The sequence below is a fragment of the Cherax quadricarinatus genome, chromosome 39, assembly GCF_038502225.1.
Source record: "Cherax quadricarinatus isolate ZL_2023a chromosome 39, ASM3850222v1, whole genome shotgun sequence".
Taxonomy (NCBI): Eukaryota; Metazoa; Arthropoda; class Malacostraca; order Decapoda; family Parastacidae; genus Cherax; species Cherax quadricarinatus.
This window is the reverse complement of record NC_091330.1, coordinates 16,428,012-16,444,744: the sequence shown is the minus strand read 5'-3', so window position 1 is coordinate 16,444,744 and position 16,733 is coordinate 16,428,012. Positions and strand designations below refer to the sequence as shown.

General features: G+C 48.3%; 1 protein-coding gene across 1 annotated transcript in view; it reads left to right on the top strand.

Moving 5' to 3' along the window:
- LOC128696431 (multiple epidermal growth factor-like domains protein 6) overlaps positions 1-16,733 on the top strand; it is a 120,389-nt gene that overhangs the window by 1,840 nt on the left and 101,816 nt on the right. Inside the window, exon 2 of the mRNA XM_070092449.1 lies at positions 11,158-11,306. The gene's annotated coding sequence lies outside the window, so the exon portion shown is untranslated. The remainder of the gene's footprint in view (positions 1-11,157; positions 11,307-16,733) is intronic.

Sequence of the window (16,733 nt, the reverse complement as noted above, 5' to 3'; positions counted from 1 at the left end):
TCTCACCCTAGGAGAGTTGGGGTTAAATGTAAATAACCTGTATAGATGAATAATTACAGTATCAACTTATCAGTATTCAAGAATTTTTTTTTGTGTTCACGTTCTCTCCGAATTCTGAGAGTTAACAGTCTAGATTTGAGTGCACCGAATCTGCCTTTCTGTTAAACACTTCTTTCTTTGTATATATTCCTTCCTCAGAATCCGTAGATCACATGAATACAGATCGATCGATCAAATTTTTTTTTTATCACTTCTATTGTGTAATCTCAACGTTGAGTTTCATTCGATGAGTTGTGCTATATTATACCTTGTATTGCATTACAGTTTCAGTTACGTAAGCTTCCATTCCAATATTCTACTTATGTATGTTATAATGTTCAATTGTTGTGTACTTTGACATTGTATAGAATCAGCCCAAGCCGTATACCTGCCATCTCTAGTTTGTATTAGTTGTATGTCGGGACGACATACGTTAGCGTCGCTGAGCTCTCAGTAGTAGTACCAGTTCCTAGTAACCAGTTACCAGTAACCAGTGTACCAGTAAATGACTCACTACCAACCGTCTCTGCGTGAATCACTGACTGTATTCATATTGCTGCTGACCATAGCAGGATTTCAAACACCCCCTCACATAGGCACTGTGGGTCAGCTAGTCCTACGATAGAGAGCAGAGAGGCAGGACGGCGGTTGGCGCCTTCACACACATTCCGTTATATTATACGTACTACCAGCCTACGTGAGTATTTTTACCCTATCCACGTTTTCGAAACCCACATGACAATACTTCATGCAGCTCTGTGATACTTCAGGCAGCTCTACGATACTTGAGGCAGCTCTATGATATCTCGGGCAGCTCTGTGATACTTGAGGCAGCTCTGTGATACTTCAAGCAGCTCTATGATACTTCAGGCAGCTCTGTGATACTTCAGGCAGCTCTGTAATACTTCAAGCAGCTCTATGATACTTCAGGCAGCTCTGTGATACTTCAGGCAGCTCTGTGATGCTTCAGGCAGCTCTGTGATACTTCAGCTCTAAGATGCTTCAGACAGCTCTATGATACTTCAAGCAGCTCTGTGATACTTCAGGCAGCTCTATGATACTTCAGGCAGCTCCATGATACTTCAAGCAGCTATATGATACCTCAGGCAGCTCTATGATATCTCAGGCAGCTTTGTGATACTTGAGGCAGCTCTGTGATACTTGAGGCAGCTCTGTGATACTTCAGACAGCTCTGTGATACTTCAGGCAGCTCTGTGATGCTTCAGACAGTTCTGTGAAACTTCAGGCAGCTCTGTCATACTTCAAGCAGCTCTATGTTACTTCAGGCAGCTCTGTGATACTTCAGGCAGCTCTGTGATGTTTCAGACAGCTCTGTGATACTTCAGGCAGCTCTGTGATACTTCAGGCAGCTCTATGATACCTCAGGCAGCTCTTTGATATTTCAGGTAGCTCTGTGATACTTCAGGCAGCTCTATGATACTTCAGACAGGTCTATGATACTTCAAACAGCTCTATGATACTTCAGACAGCTCTGCGATACTTCAGGCAGTTCTATAATATTTCAGGCAGCTCTGTGATACTTCAGGCAGCTCTGTGATACTTCAGGTAGCTCTGTGATACTTCAGGCAGCTCTATGATACCTCAGGCAGCTATGTGATACCTCAGGCAGCTCTATGATACCTTAGGCAGCTCTATGATACTTGAGGCATCTCTGTGATACTTTAGGCAGCTCTGTGATACTTCAGACAGCTCTGTGATATTTCAGGCAGCTCTGTGATGCTTCAAACCGCTCTGTAATACTTCAAGCAGCTCTATGATATTTCAGGCAGCTCTGTGATACTTCAGACAGCTCTGTGATACTTCAGGCAGCTCTATGATACTTCAGGCAGCTCTATGATTCTTCAGGCAGCTCTATGATACTTCAGGCAGCTCTGATACTTCAGGAAGCTCTATGATACTTCAAGTAGCTCTATAATACTTCAAACAGCTCTGTGATAACTAGGGCAGCTCTATGATGCTTCAGGCAGCTCTATGATACTTCAGGCAGCTCTGTGATACTTCAGGCAGCTCTGTGATACCTCAGGCAGCTCTGTGATACTTCAGGCAGCTCTACGATACTTTTGGCAGCTCTATGATACTTCAGGCAGCTCTATGATACCTCAGACAGCTCTATGATGCTTCAGACAGCTTTGTGATACTTCAGGCAGCTCTGTGATACTTCAGGCAGCTCTAAGATGCTCCAGGCAGCTCTATGATACGTCAGGAAGCTCTGTGATACTTCAGGCAGCTCTATGATACTTAAGACAGCTCTATGATACTTCAGGCAGCTCTATGATACTTGAGGCAGCTCTGTGATACTTGATGCATCTCTATGATACTTCAGGCAGCTCTGTGATACTTCAGGCAGCTCTGTGATACTTCAGGTAGCTCTGTGATACTTCAAGCAGCTCTATGATACCTCAGGCAGCTCTATGATACCTCAGGCAGCTCTGTGATACTTCAGACAGCTTTGTGATACTTCAGACAGCTCTGTGACTCTTTAGGCAGCTCTGTGATACTTCAGGCAGCTCTGTGATACTTCAGACAGCTCTGTGATACTTCAGGCAGCTTTATGATACTTCAGGCAGCTCTATGATACTTCAGGCAGCTCTATGATACTTCAGGCAGCTCTGATACTTCAGGCAGCTCTATGATACTTCAAGCAGCTCTATAATACTTCAAACAGCTGTGTGATAACTCGGCCAGCTCTATGATGATTCAGGCAGCTCTATGATACTTCAGGCAGCTCTGTGATACTTCAGGTAGCTCTGTGATACTTCAGGCAGCTCTGTGATACTTCAGGCAGCTCTACGATACTTTTAGCAGCTCAATGATACTTCAGGCAGCTCTGTGATACCTCAGGCAGCTCTATGATATATCAGGCAGCTCTTTGATACTTGAGGCAGCTCTGTGATACTTCTGACAGCTCTTTGATACTTCAGGCAGCTCTGTGATGCTTCAGATAGCTCTGTGATATTTCAGGCAGCTCTGTGATACTTCAGGCAGCTCTGTGATACTTCAGGTAGCTCTATGACACTTCAGGCTGCTCTATGATACTTCAGGCAGGTCTGTGATACTTCAGGCAGCTCTATGATACTTCAGGCATCTCTGTGATACTTCAGGCAGCTCTGTGATACTTCAGGCAGCTCTATGATACTTCAGGCAGCTCTGTGATACTTAAGGCAGCTCTGTGATACTTCAAGCAGCTCTGTGACACTTCAGGCAGCTCTATGATACTTCAGGTAGCTCTGTGATACTTCAGGCTGCTCTATGATACCTCAGGCAGCTCTATGATATCTCAGGCAGCTCTGTGGTACTTCAGGCAGCTCTGTGATACTTCAGGCAGCTCTTCGATACTTCAGGCAGCTGTATGATACTTTAGGCAGCTCTATGATACCTCAGGCAGATCTATGATATCTCAGGCAGCTCTTTGATACTTGAGGCAGCTCTGTGATACTTTAGGCAGCTCTGTGATACTTCAGACAGCTCTTTGATATTTCAGGCAGCTCTGTGATGCTTTAGACAGCTCTGTGATACTTCAGGCAGCTCTGTGATACTTCAGGCAGCTCTGTGATACTCCAGGCAGCTCTATGATACTTCAGGCAGCTCTGTGATACTTCAGGCAGCTCTGTGATACTTCAGGTAGCTCTGTGATGCTTCAGGCAGCTCTGTGATGCTTCAGGCAGCTCTGTGATGCTTCAGGCAGCTCTATGATGCTTCAGAAAGCTCTGTGATACTTCAGACAGCTCTATGATACTTCAGGCCGCTCTGTGATACTTCACGCAGCTCTATGATACTTCACACAGCTCTGTGATACTTCAGGCAGCTCTGTGATACTTCAGGCAGCTCTGTGGTACTTCAGGCAGCTCTATGATACTTCAGGGAGCTCTGTGATACTTCAGGCAGCTCTGTGATACTTCAGGCAGCTCTATGATACTTTAGGCAGCTCTGTGATACTTCAGACAGCTCTATGATACTTCAGGCAGCTCTGTCATACTTCAGGCAGCTCTGTCATACTTCAGACAGCTCTTTGATACTTAAGGCAGCTCTGTGATACTTAACGCAGCTCTATGATACTTCAGGCAGCTCTGTGATACTTCAGGCAGCTCTGTAAAAATTCAGGCAGCTCTGTGATACTTCAGGCAGCTCTGTGATACTTCAGGCAGCTGTACGATACTTCAGGCAGCTCTATGATACTTCAGGCAGCTCTATGATACCTCAGGCAGCTCTATGATATCTCAGGCAGCTCTTTGATACTTGAGGCACCTCTGTGATACTTCAGACAGCTCTTTGATACTTCAGGCAGCTCTGTGATGCTTCAGACAGCTCTGTGATACTTCAGGTATCTCTGTGATACTTCAGGCAGCTCTATGATACTTCAGGCAGCTCTGCGATGCTTCAGGCAGCTCTTTGATACTTCAGGCAGTTCTGTGATACTTCAGGCAGCCCTATGATACTTCAGGCAGCTCTGTGATACATCAGGCAGCTCTGTGATACTTCAGGCAGCTCTATGATACTTCAGGCAGCTCTGTGATACTTCAGGCAGCTCTATGATACTTTAGACAGCTCTGTGATACTTCAGGCATCTCTGTGATACTTCAGGCAGCTCTACGATACTTTAGGCAGCTCTATGATACTTCAGGCAGCTCTATGATACCTCAGGCAGCTCTATGATATCTCAGGCAGCTCTTTGATACTTGAGGCACCTCTGTGATACTTCAGACAGCTCTTTGATACTTCAGGCAGCTCTGTGATGCTTCAGACAGCTCTGTGATACTTCAGGTAGCTCTGTGATACTTCAGGCAGCTCTGGGATACTTCAGGCAGCTCTATGATACTTCAGGCAGCTCTGCGATGCTTCAGGCAGCTCTTTGATACTTCAGGCAGTTCTGTGATACTTCAGGCAGCTCTATGATACTTCAGGCAGCTCTGTGATACTTCAGGCAGCTCTGTGATACTTCAGGCAGCTCTATGATACTTCAGGCAGGTCTTTGATACTTCAGGCAGCTCTATGATACTTTAGGCAGCTCTGTGATACTTCAGGCATCTCTGTGATACTTCAGGCAGCTCTACGATACTTTAGGCAGCTCTATGATACTTCAGGCAGCTCTATGATACCTCAGGCAGCTCTATGATATCTCAGGCAGCTCTTTGATACTTGAGGCACCTCTATGATACTTCAGACAGCTCTTTGATACTTCAGGCAGCTCTGTGATGCTTCAGACAGCTCTGTGATACTTCAGGTAGCTCTGTGATACTTCAGGCAGCTCTGGGATACTTCAGGCAGCTCTATGATACTTCAGGCAGCTCTTCGATGCTTCAGGCAGCTCTTTGATACTTCAGGCAGTTCTGTGATACTTCAGGCAGCTCTATGATACTTCTGGCAGCTCTGTGATACTTCAGGCAGCTCTGTGATACTTCAGGCAGCTCTATGATACTTCAGGCAGCTCTGTGATACTTCAGGCAGCTCTATGATACTTTAGGCTGCTCTGTGATACTTCAGGCATCTCTGTGATACTTCAGGCAGCTCTACGATACTTTAGGCAGCTCTATGATACTTCAGGCAGCTCTATGATACCTCAGGCAGCTCTGTGATATCTCAGGCAGCTCTTTGATACTTGAGGCACCTCTGTGATACTTCAGGCAGCTCTTTGATACTTCAGGCAGCTCTGTGATGCTTCAGACAGCTCTGTGATACTTCAGGTAGCTCTGTGATACTTCAGGCAGCTCTATGATACTTCAGGCAGCTCTGTGATACTTAAGGCTGCTCTATGATACCTCAGGCAGCTCTATGATATCTCAGGGAGCTCTGTGGTACTTCAGGCAGCTCTGTGATACTTCAGGCAGCTCTGTGATACTTCAGGCAGCTCTATGATACTTCAGGCAGCTCTGTGATACTTCAGACAGTTCTATGATACTTCAGGCAGCTCTGTGATACTTCAGACAGCTCTATGATACTTCAGGCAGCTCTGCGATGCTTCAGGCAGCTCTTTGATACTTCAGGCAGTTCTGTGATACTTCAGGCAGCTCTATGATACTTCTTGCAGCTTTGTGATACTTCAGGCAGCTCTGTGATACTTCAGGCAGCTCTATGATACTTCAGGAAGCTCTGTGATACTTCAGGCAGCTCTATGATACTTTAGGCAGCTCTGTGATACTTCAGGCATCTCTGTGATACTTCAGGCAGCTCTATGATAGGTACACAGATATCAGGTCGGGTACCTCAGGTACCACAAGCACACAACAGGTCACAACATCGAGGGTCACTCAACACTGCACAAGTACACAACAGGTCACAACATCGAGGGTCACTCAACACTGCACAAGCACACAACAGGTCACAACATCGAGGGTCACTCAACACTGCACAAATCCCATACTATGTGTTTATTAATTAATCTGACAATGATGTTGACAGAGTACAAAGACGAACGAATGTACAAGAATAACTGGGAGAGAGAAAGAGGGAAGTGAGAGAGGAGAGAAAGAGGGAAGTGAGAGAGGAGAGAAAGAGGGAAGTGAGACGTGTGAAGACTTAACCCAGGTTGCATGGTGGGTTGGTCACTGCCTGGGTAGGGAGGTCTGGCTTACCTACACCTTTCTTTGTAATCTATAACGTGCCTGTTCCTAAAGCTGCGTAGACAGACTTTGTATACCTGGAGTAAACCCCCTCCAGGTATACTCCACATATACGAAGTCTGTCAACGCCATTTCATTCCTGTTCAACTTTCTGACCAACCAGAGACAGACAGAACATGTCCAAATATTTCTGTGGCTCGACAGTTTGCTTTTGTGCCTCAAACTTCACACTTACTGCCTCTCTAACAGTCCTCTTGTCCACCCTATCCTCTCTAACAGTCCCCCCTATCCACCCTATCCTGCTCTATGTATGGTGTACCTTATAGTTTATCCTGCTCTGTGTATGGTGTACCTTACAGTCTATCCTGCTCTGCGTATGGTGTACCTTACAGTCTATTCTGCTGTGTATGGTGTACCTTACAGTCTATTCTGCTGTGTATGGTGTACCTTACAGTCTATTCTGCTGTGTATGGTGTACCTTACAGTCTATTCTGCTCTCTATGTATAGTGTACGTCGTTATCGTGTCTTCCCAGGTCCATTTCTTTAATGTCATCACGATAATGTAGTAATTCTAGGAGACTTTAACTTTAGTCATATTGATTGGAATTTCTTGACTGGGAATTTAGAATCATACGACTTCTTAGAAGTAGTTCAGGATTGTTTTTTGAAGCAGTTTGTGACAGAACCTACAAGGGGTAATAACCTGCTTGACTTAGTTCTGGCAAACAATGAATCCCTTGTTAATAATTTAGAAATTTCAGAGGAACTGGGTGCTAGCGACCACAAATCAATTACATTTAGCATTGAATGGAGGTACGATAGTAGGGATAACTCAGTAACAGTCCCAGATTTTCGCTTAGCAGATTACGATGGGCTTAGAGAACACTTATCATCTGTTGACTGGGGTAACGAAGAGAGCTATCAATATGACAGTTTTCTGAACACAATACATGCTCTCAAAGAGCGTTTATCCCATATAAAGAAATTAGATCAAATAGAAATGACCCAAAATGGATGACTAATAGGCTGAAATATCTACTAGGGCATAAGAAAGGAATTTATAGGCGTATCAAAAGAGGCGAGGGTCATCTTATGAATCAGTATATTGATATTAAGAGGGACATTAAAAAGGGGATAAGAAAAGCTAAAAGGGACTATGAAATTAAAGTTGCTAGGGATTCTAAAACTAACCCAAAGTTTTTTCCAGGTCTATAGAACAAAAGTCAGAGATAAGATAGGTCCCCTTAAAAATAACTATGGGCACCTTACTGACAAAGAGAATGAAATGTGCTCGATTTTTAATAATTATTTTCTCTCAGTTTTTACACAGGAAGACACTAACAATATTCCAGTAATTAATTTTTATAGTGGGCCAGAAGAAGATAAATTATGTAACATCACAGTCACTAGTGAAATGGTTGTGAAGCAGATAGACAGACTGAAGCAAAATAAGTCACCGGGTCCTGATGAGGTTTTTTCAAGGGTTCTTAAGGAATGCAAAATGGAACTCTGTGAACCATTAACTAATATTTTTAATTTATCTCTTCAAGCAGGTGTAGTGTCTGATATGTGGAAGATGGCTAATGTAATTCCTATTTTTAAAACAGGGGACAAGTCGTTACCGTCAAATTACCGCCCAATAAGCCTGACCTCAATTGTAGGCAAATTACTAGATTCAATTATAGCTGAGATTATAAGAAGCCATCTCGATAAGCATAGCTTGATTAATGATACTCAGCATGGATTCACAAGAGGCCGGTCTTGTCTAACTAATTTATTAACTTTCTTCAGTAAAGCTTTTGAGGCTGTTGACCATGATAAAGAATTTGATATTATTTACTTAGATTTTAGTAAGGCATTTGATAGAGTTCCGCACCATAGACTGTTAAAGAAAGTGGCAGCTCATGGCATTGGGGGAAAAGTGCTCTCGTGGATCGAGTCATGGCTCACTGACAGGAAGCAGAGAGTGTCTATAAATGGGGTTAAATCCGAGTGGGGATCTGTAACAAGTGGCGTTCCACAGGGATCAGTCTTGGGCCCGTTGTTGTTTATAATATATATCAATGATCTTGATGAGGGAATTACTAGTGATATGAGCAAATTCGCCGATGACACAAAGATACGTAGGATAATTGATTCAAGCGTAGATGTTATGGAACTTCAGAAGGATTTAAACAAACTCTATTCTTGGTTAGAAAAGCGGCAGATGCAGTTCAATGTAGATAAATGCAAGGTTCTGAAGTTTGGGAGTGCCCATAACCCTAGTACTTATAAGTTAAATGATGTAGAACTTAGCCATACAGATTGCGAAAAGGACTTGGGGGTTATGGTAAGCAGCAACCTTAAACCAAGACAGCAATGCCTAAGCGTACGTAATAAGGCAAATAGATTACTGGGATTTATATCAAGAAGTGTAAGCAACAGAAGTCCAGAGGTCATACTGCAGCTTTATACATCATTAGTAAGGCCTCACCTAGATTATGCAGCTCAGTTCTGGTCTCCATATTACAGAATGGACATAAATTCGTTAGAAAACATTCAGCGTAGGATGACTAAATTAATACATAGCATTAGAAATCTTCCTTATGAAGAAAGATTGAAGACTCTTAAGTTACATTCACTTGTTAGACGAAGAATGAGGGGAGACCTGATCGAAGTGTATAAGTGGAAGATAGGTATTAATAAAGGGGATATTAACAGGGTCTTGAGGATATCTCTCCAAGAGAGAACCCGCAGTAATGGATTTAAATTAGATAAGTTTAGATTTAGGAAGGACATAGGAAAGTATTGGTTTGGAAATAGGGTAGTTGATGAGTGGAACAGTCTACCTAGTTGGGTTATTGAGGCTGGGACTTTGGGTAGTTTTAAATTTAGGTTGGATAAGTACATGAGTGGGAGGGGTTGGATTTGAGTGGGACTTTCACATCAGAGCTTATTTCTTAGGTGGCATTGAAAATTGGGTTGGTCAAATGTTTTGTTAGTGGGATGAATTGTAAAGGACCTGCCTAGTATGGGCCAATAGGCCTGCTGCAGTGTTCCTCCTTTCTTATGTTCTTATGTTCTTATTACTTGCTTTAGCTTCTCGTATTCCATTCCCCTTACGATCGGTGTCAGTCTTATTGCAAACTTGTACGTTTTCTCTAGTTTCTGGACCTGACGGGTGTGGGCTGCATGCTGGTGCTGCATACTCTGGTAGCTCTGATGTATGCCGTAAATAGGGTCACGTATGACTGTTGATTACTAATATTACTGTTACATTCGTGGGGAAGGCGCTAAACCTGTATGGGTGTTGCAACACCTGGGAGACTGGGAGGCAGTAGGGTTTGATCCAATGATAGGGGAGACAGCTCCAATTCCTTTGATCAAGAGCTCTTCACTAGCATCAGTCCTCACCCAGTAGTTGTAGATAGATCTTCACTGTTGTAGACAGATCTTCACTGTTGTAGATAGATTCTCACTGTTGTAGATAGATCCTCACTGTTGTAGACAGATCTTCACTGTTGTAGATAAATTCTCACTGTTGTAGATAGATCCTCACTGTTGTAGACAGATCTTCACTGTTGTAGATAGATTCTCACTGTTGTAGATAGATCCTCACTGTTGTAGACAGATCTTCACTAACTGTTGTTACCTAACACAGTAAGTGCAGCAGTTTCTCACTGACTCTAAGATTGTGCAAGAATGAGAGCATGTGTGAATAATTCCTGGTGACTGACGTGAGGTGTGGTGGCTGACGTGTTGCTGTGGTGACTGACGTGAGGTGTGGTGGCTGACGTGTTGCTGTGGTGACTGACGTGAGGTGTGGTGGCTGACGTGTTGCTGTGGTGACTAACGTGTTGCTGTGATGACTGACGTGTTGCTGTGGTGACTGACGTGAGGTGTTGTGACTGACGTGTTGTTGTGGTGACTGACGTGTTTCTGTGGTGACTGAAGTGAGGTGTGGTGACTGACGTGTTGCTGTGATGACTGACGTGAGGTGTTGTGACTGACGTGTTGTTGTGGTAACTGACGTGTTGCTGTAGTGACTGACGTGTTGCTGTGGTGGCTGACGTGTTGCTGTGATGACTGACGTGTTGCTGTGGTGACTGACGTGAGGTGTGATGGGTGACGTGTTGCTGTGGTGACTGAAATGTTGTTGCGGTGACTGACGTGAGGTTTAGTGGCTGACGTGTTGCTGTGGTGACTGACGTGAGGTGTGGTGGATGACGTGTTGCTGTGGTGACTGACGTGGTGCTGTGATGACTGACGTGTTGATGCGGTTACTGACGTGTTGTTGTGATGACTGACGTGTTGCTGTGATGACTGACGTGTTGATGTGATGACTGACGTGTTGCTGTGGTGACTGATGTGAGGTGTGGTGGCTGACGTGAGGCTGTGATGAATGACTTGAGTCTATGATGACTGACGTGTTGGTGTGATGAGTGACGTGTTGGTGTGATGACTGACGTGTTGCTGTGATGACTGACGTGTTGGTGTGATGACTGACGTGTTGGTGTGATGACTGACGTGTTGCTGGTTGTCACCTTGCGGTGCGGGCAGAGGCGGTGGTGCTGGTGGAGGTGGTCAACACTTGCCTGACCAACAACGGAGGCTGCGCTCACCTGTGTCACCACGACGCCTCCGCAGCTGCGGCAAGATGCTCCTGTCATCCTGGATACCGTCTTCAAGACGACGGCAAGACGTGTAAGGTGGGTCCTCCAACGTCACCTAACAGATGGTCCCTCCCCCGTCACCTGGCAGATGGTCCCTCCTCTGTCACCTAACAGATGGTCCCTCCCCTGTCACCTAACAGATGGTCCTTCCCCCGTCACTTAACAGATGGTCCCTCCCCCGTCACATGGCAGATTGTCACTCCTCTGTCACCTAACAGATGGTCCCTCCCCCGTCACCTAACAGATGGTCCGTCCCCCGTCACCTAACAGATGGTCCCTTCCTGTCACCTAACAGATGGTCCCTCCCCCGTCACCTAACAGATGGTCCCTCCCTGTCACCTAACAGATGGTCCCTCCCCGTCACCTAACAGATGATCCCTCCCCCGTCACCTAACAGATGGTCCCTCCCCCGTCACCCAAGGGATGGTCCCTCCCCGTCACCTAACAGATGGTCCCTCCCCCGTCACCTAACAGATGGTCCCTCCCCCGTCACCTAACAGATGGTAGCTCCCCGTTACCTAACAGATGGTCCCTTCCCCGTCACCTAACAGATGGTCCCTCCCCCGTCATCTAACAGATGGTCCCTCCCCCATCAACTAACAGATGGTCCCTCCCTGTAACCTAACAGATGGTCCCTCCCCCGTCACCTAACAGATGGTCCCTCCCCGTCGCCTAACAGATGGTCCCTCCCCCTTCACCTAACAGATGGTCCCTCCCCCGTCACCTAACAGATGGTCCCTCCCTGTAACCTAACAGATGGTCGCTCCCTGTCACCTAACAGATGGTCCCTCCCTGTCACCTAACAGATGGTCCCTCGCCGTCACCTAACAGATGGTCCCTCCCTGTAACCTAAAAGATGGTCCCTCCCTGTCACCTAACAGATGGTCCCACCTTGTAACCTAACAGATGGTCCCTCCCCCGTCACCTAACAAATGGTCCCTCCCCCGTCACCTAACAGATGGTCCCTCCCTGTCACTTAACAGATGGTCCCTCCCCGTCACCTAACAGATGGTCTCTCACTGTCACCTAACAGATGGTCCCTCCCCCGTCACCTAACAGATGGTCCCTCCCCGTCACCTAACAGATGGTCCCTCCCCGTCACCTAACAGATGGTCTATTCCCGTCACCTAACAGATGGTCCCTCCCCCGTCACCTAACAGATGGTCCCTTCCCGTCACCTAACAGATGGTCCCTCCCTGTCACCTAACAGATGGTCCCTCCCCCGTCACCTAACAGATGGTCCCTCCCTGTCACCTAACACATGGACCCTCCCTGTCACCTAACAGATGGTCCCTCCCTGTCACCTAACAGATGGTCCCTCCCCCGTCACCTAACAGATGGTCCCTCCCTGTCACCTAACAGATGGTCCCTCCCCCGTCACCTAACAGATGGTCCCTCCCTCTCACCTAACAGATGATCCCTCCCTGTCACCTAACAGATGGTCCCTCCCTGTCACCTAACAGATGGTCCCTCCCCGTCACTTAACAGATGGTCCCTCCCCGTCACCTAACAGATGGTCCCTCTCTGTTACCTAACAGATGGTCCCTCTCTGTCACCTAACAGATAGTCCCTCCCTGTCACGTAACAGATGGTCCCTCCCTGTCACCTAACAGATGGTCCCTCCCCCGTCACCTAACAGATGGTAGCTCCCCGTTACCTAACAGATGGTCCCTTCCCCGTCACCTAACAGATGGTCCCTCCCCCGTCACCTAACAGATGGTCCCTCCCCCGTCAACTAACAGATGGTCCCTCCCTGTAACCTAACAGATGGTCCCTCCCCCGTCACCTAACAGATGGTCCCTCCCCGTCACTTAACAGATGGTCCCTCCCCCTTCACCTAACAGATGGTCCCTCCCCCGTCACCTAACAGATGGTCCCTCCCTGTAACCTAACAGATGGTCGCTCCCTGTCACCTAACAGATGGTCCCTCCCTGTCACCTAACAGATGGTCCCTCGCAGTCACCTAACAGATGGTCCCTCCCTGTAACCTAAAAGATGGTCCCTCCCTGTCACCTAACAGATGGTCCCACCTTGTAACCTAACAGATGGTCCCTCCCCCGTCACCTAACAAATGGTCCCTCCCCCGTCACCTAACAGATGGTCCCTCCCTGTCACCTAACAGATGGTCCCTCCCCGTCACCTAACAGATGGTCTCTCACTGTCACCTAACAGATGGTCCCTCCCCCGTCACCTAACAAATGGTCCCTCCCCGTCACCTAACAGATGGTCCCTCCCCGTCACCTAACAGATGGTCTAGTCCCGTCACCTAACAGATGGTCCCTCCCCCGTCACCTAACAGATGGTCCCTTCCCGTCACCTAACAGATGGTCCCTCCCTGTCACCTAACAGATGGTCCCTCCCCCGTCACCTAACAGATGGTCCCTCCCTGTCACCTAACACATGGACCCTCCCTGTCACCTAACAGATGGGCCCTCCCTGTCACCTAACAGATGGTCCCTCCCCCGTCACCTAACAGATGGTCCCTCCCTGTCACCTAACAGATGGTCCCTCCCCCGTCACCTAACAGATGGTCCCTCCCTCTCACCTAACAGATGATCCCTCCCTGTCACCTAACAGATGGTCCCTCCCTGTCACCTAACAGATGGTCCCTCCCCGTCACTTAACAGATGGTCCCTCCCCGTCACCTAACAGATGGTCCCTCCCTGTTACCTAACAGATGGTCCCTCTCTGTCACCTAACAGATAGTCCCTCCCTGTCACGTAACAGATGGTCCCTCCCTGTCACCTAACAGATGGTACCTCCCTGTCACCTAACAGATGGTACCTCCCTGTCACCTAACAGATAGTCCCTCCCCGTCACTTAACAGATGGTCCCTCCCCATCACCTAACAGATGGTCCCTCCCTGTCACCTAACAGATGGTCCCTCCCTGTCACCTAACTGATGGTCCCTCCCCGTCACCTAACAGATGGTCTCTCCCTGTCACCTAACAGATGGTCCCTCCCCGTCAGCTAACAGATGGTCCCTCCCTGTCACCTAACAGATGGTCCCTCCCTGTCACCTAACAGATGGTCCCTCCCTGTCACCTAACAGATGGTCCCTCACTGTTACCTAACAGATGGTCCCTCCCCGTCACTTAACAGATGGTCCCTCCTCGTCACCTAACAGATGGTCCCTCACTGTTACCTAACAGATGGTCCCTCCCTGTCACCTAACAGATGCTCCCTCCCTGTCACCTAACAGATGGTCCCTCCCTGTCACCTAACAGATGGTCCCTCCCTGTCACCTAACAGATGGTCCCTCCCCGTCACTTAACAGATGGTCCCTCCCTGTCACCTAACAGATGGTCCCTCCCTGTCACCTAACAGATGGTCCCTCCCTGTCACCTAACAGATGGTCCCTCCCTGTCACCTAACAGATGGTCCTTCCCTGTCACCTAACAGGTGGTCCCTCCCCGTCACTTAACAGATGGTCCCTCCCCATCACCTAACAGATGGTCTCTCCCTGTCACCTAACAGATGGTCCCTCCCTGTCACCTAACAGATGGTCCCTACCTGTCACCTAACAGATGGTCCCTCCCTGTCACCTAACAGATGGTCCCTCCCCTGTCACCTAACAGATGGTCCCTCCCCGTCACTTAACAGATGGTCCCTCCCTGTCACCTAACAGATGGTCCCTCACTGTTACCTAACAGATGGTCCCTCCCCGTCACTTAACAGATGGTCCCTCCCCGTCACCTAACAGACGGTCCCTCACTGTTACCTAACAGATGGTCCCTCCCTGTCACCTAACAGATGGTCCCTCCCTGTCACCTAACAGATGGTCCCTCCCTGTCACCTAACAGATGGTCCCTCCCTGTCACCTAACAGATGGTCCCTCCCCGTCACTTAACAGATGGTCCCTCCCCATCACCTAACAGATGGTCCCTCCCTGTCACCTAACAGATGGTCCCTCCCTGTCACCTAACAGATGGTCCCTCCCTGTCACCTAACAGATGGTCCTTCCCTGTCACCTAACAGGTGGTCCCTCCCCGTCACTTAACAGATGGTCCCTCCCCATCACCTAACAGATGGTCTCTCCCTGTCACCTAACAGATGGTCCCTCCCTGTCACCTAACAGATGGTCCCTCCCTGTCACCTAACAGATGGTCCCTCCCCTGTCACCTAACAGATGGTCCCTCCCCGTCACTTAACAGATGGTCCCTCCCCGTCACCTAACAGATGGTCCCTCACTGTTACCTAACAGATGGTCCCTCCCCGTCACCTAACAGATGGTCCCTCCCTGTCACCTAACAGATGGTCCCTCCCCGTCACCTAACAGATGGTCCCTCCCCGTCACCTAACAGATGGTCCCTCCCTGTCACCTAACAGATGGTCCCTCCCTGTCACCTAACAGATGGTCCCTCCCTGTCACCTAACAGATGGTCCCTCCCTGTCACCTAACAGATGGTCCCTCCCTGTCACCTAACAGATGGTCCCTCCCTATCACCTAACAGATGGTCCCTCCCCGTCACCTAACAGATGGTCCCTCCCTGTCACCTAACAGATGGTCCCTCCCCGTCAGCTAACAGATGGTCCCTCCCCGTCACCTAACAGATGGTCCCTCCCCGTCACCTAACAGATGGTCCCTCCCCGTCACCTAACAGATGGTCCCTCCCCGTCACCTAACAGATGGTCCCTCCCCGTCACCTAACAGATGGTCCCTCCCCGTCACCTAACAGATGGTCCCTCCCTGTCACCTAACAGATGGTCCCTCCCCGTCACCTAACAGATGGTCCCTCTCCGTCACCTAACAGATGGTCCCTCCCCGTCACCTAACAGATGGTCCCTCCCCGTCACCTAACAGATGGTCCCTCCCCGTCACCTAACAGATGGTCCCTCCCCGTCATCTAACAGATGGTCCCTCCCTCTCACCTAACAGATGGTCCCTCCCCTTCACCTAACAGATGGTCCCTCCCCGTCATCTAACAGATGGTCCCTCCCTGTCACCTAACAGATGGTCCCTCCCTGTCACCTAACAGATGGTTCCTCCCCGTCACCTAACACATGGTCCCTCCCTGTCACCTAACAGATGGTCCCTCCCTGTCACCTAACAGATGGTCCCTCCCTGTCACCTAACAGATGGTCCCTCCCTGTCACCTAACAGATGGTCCCTCCCTGTCACCTAACAGATGGTCCCTCCCTGTCACCTAACAGATGGTCCCTCCCTGTCACCTAACAGATGGTCCCTCCCTGTCACCTAACAGATGGTCCCTCCCTGTCACCTAACAGATGGTCCCTCCCTGTCACCTAACAGATGGTCCCTCCCTGTCACCTAACAGATGGTCCCTCCCTGTCACCTAACAGATGGTCCCTCCCCGCCACCTAACAGATGGTCCTTCCCCGTCACCTAACAGATGGTCCCTCCCCGTCACCTAAAAGATGGTCCCTCCCCGTCACCTAACAGATGGTCCCTCCCCGTCACCTAACAGATGGTCCCTCTCCGTCACCTAACAGATGGTCCCT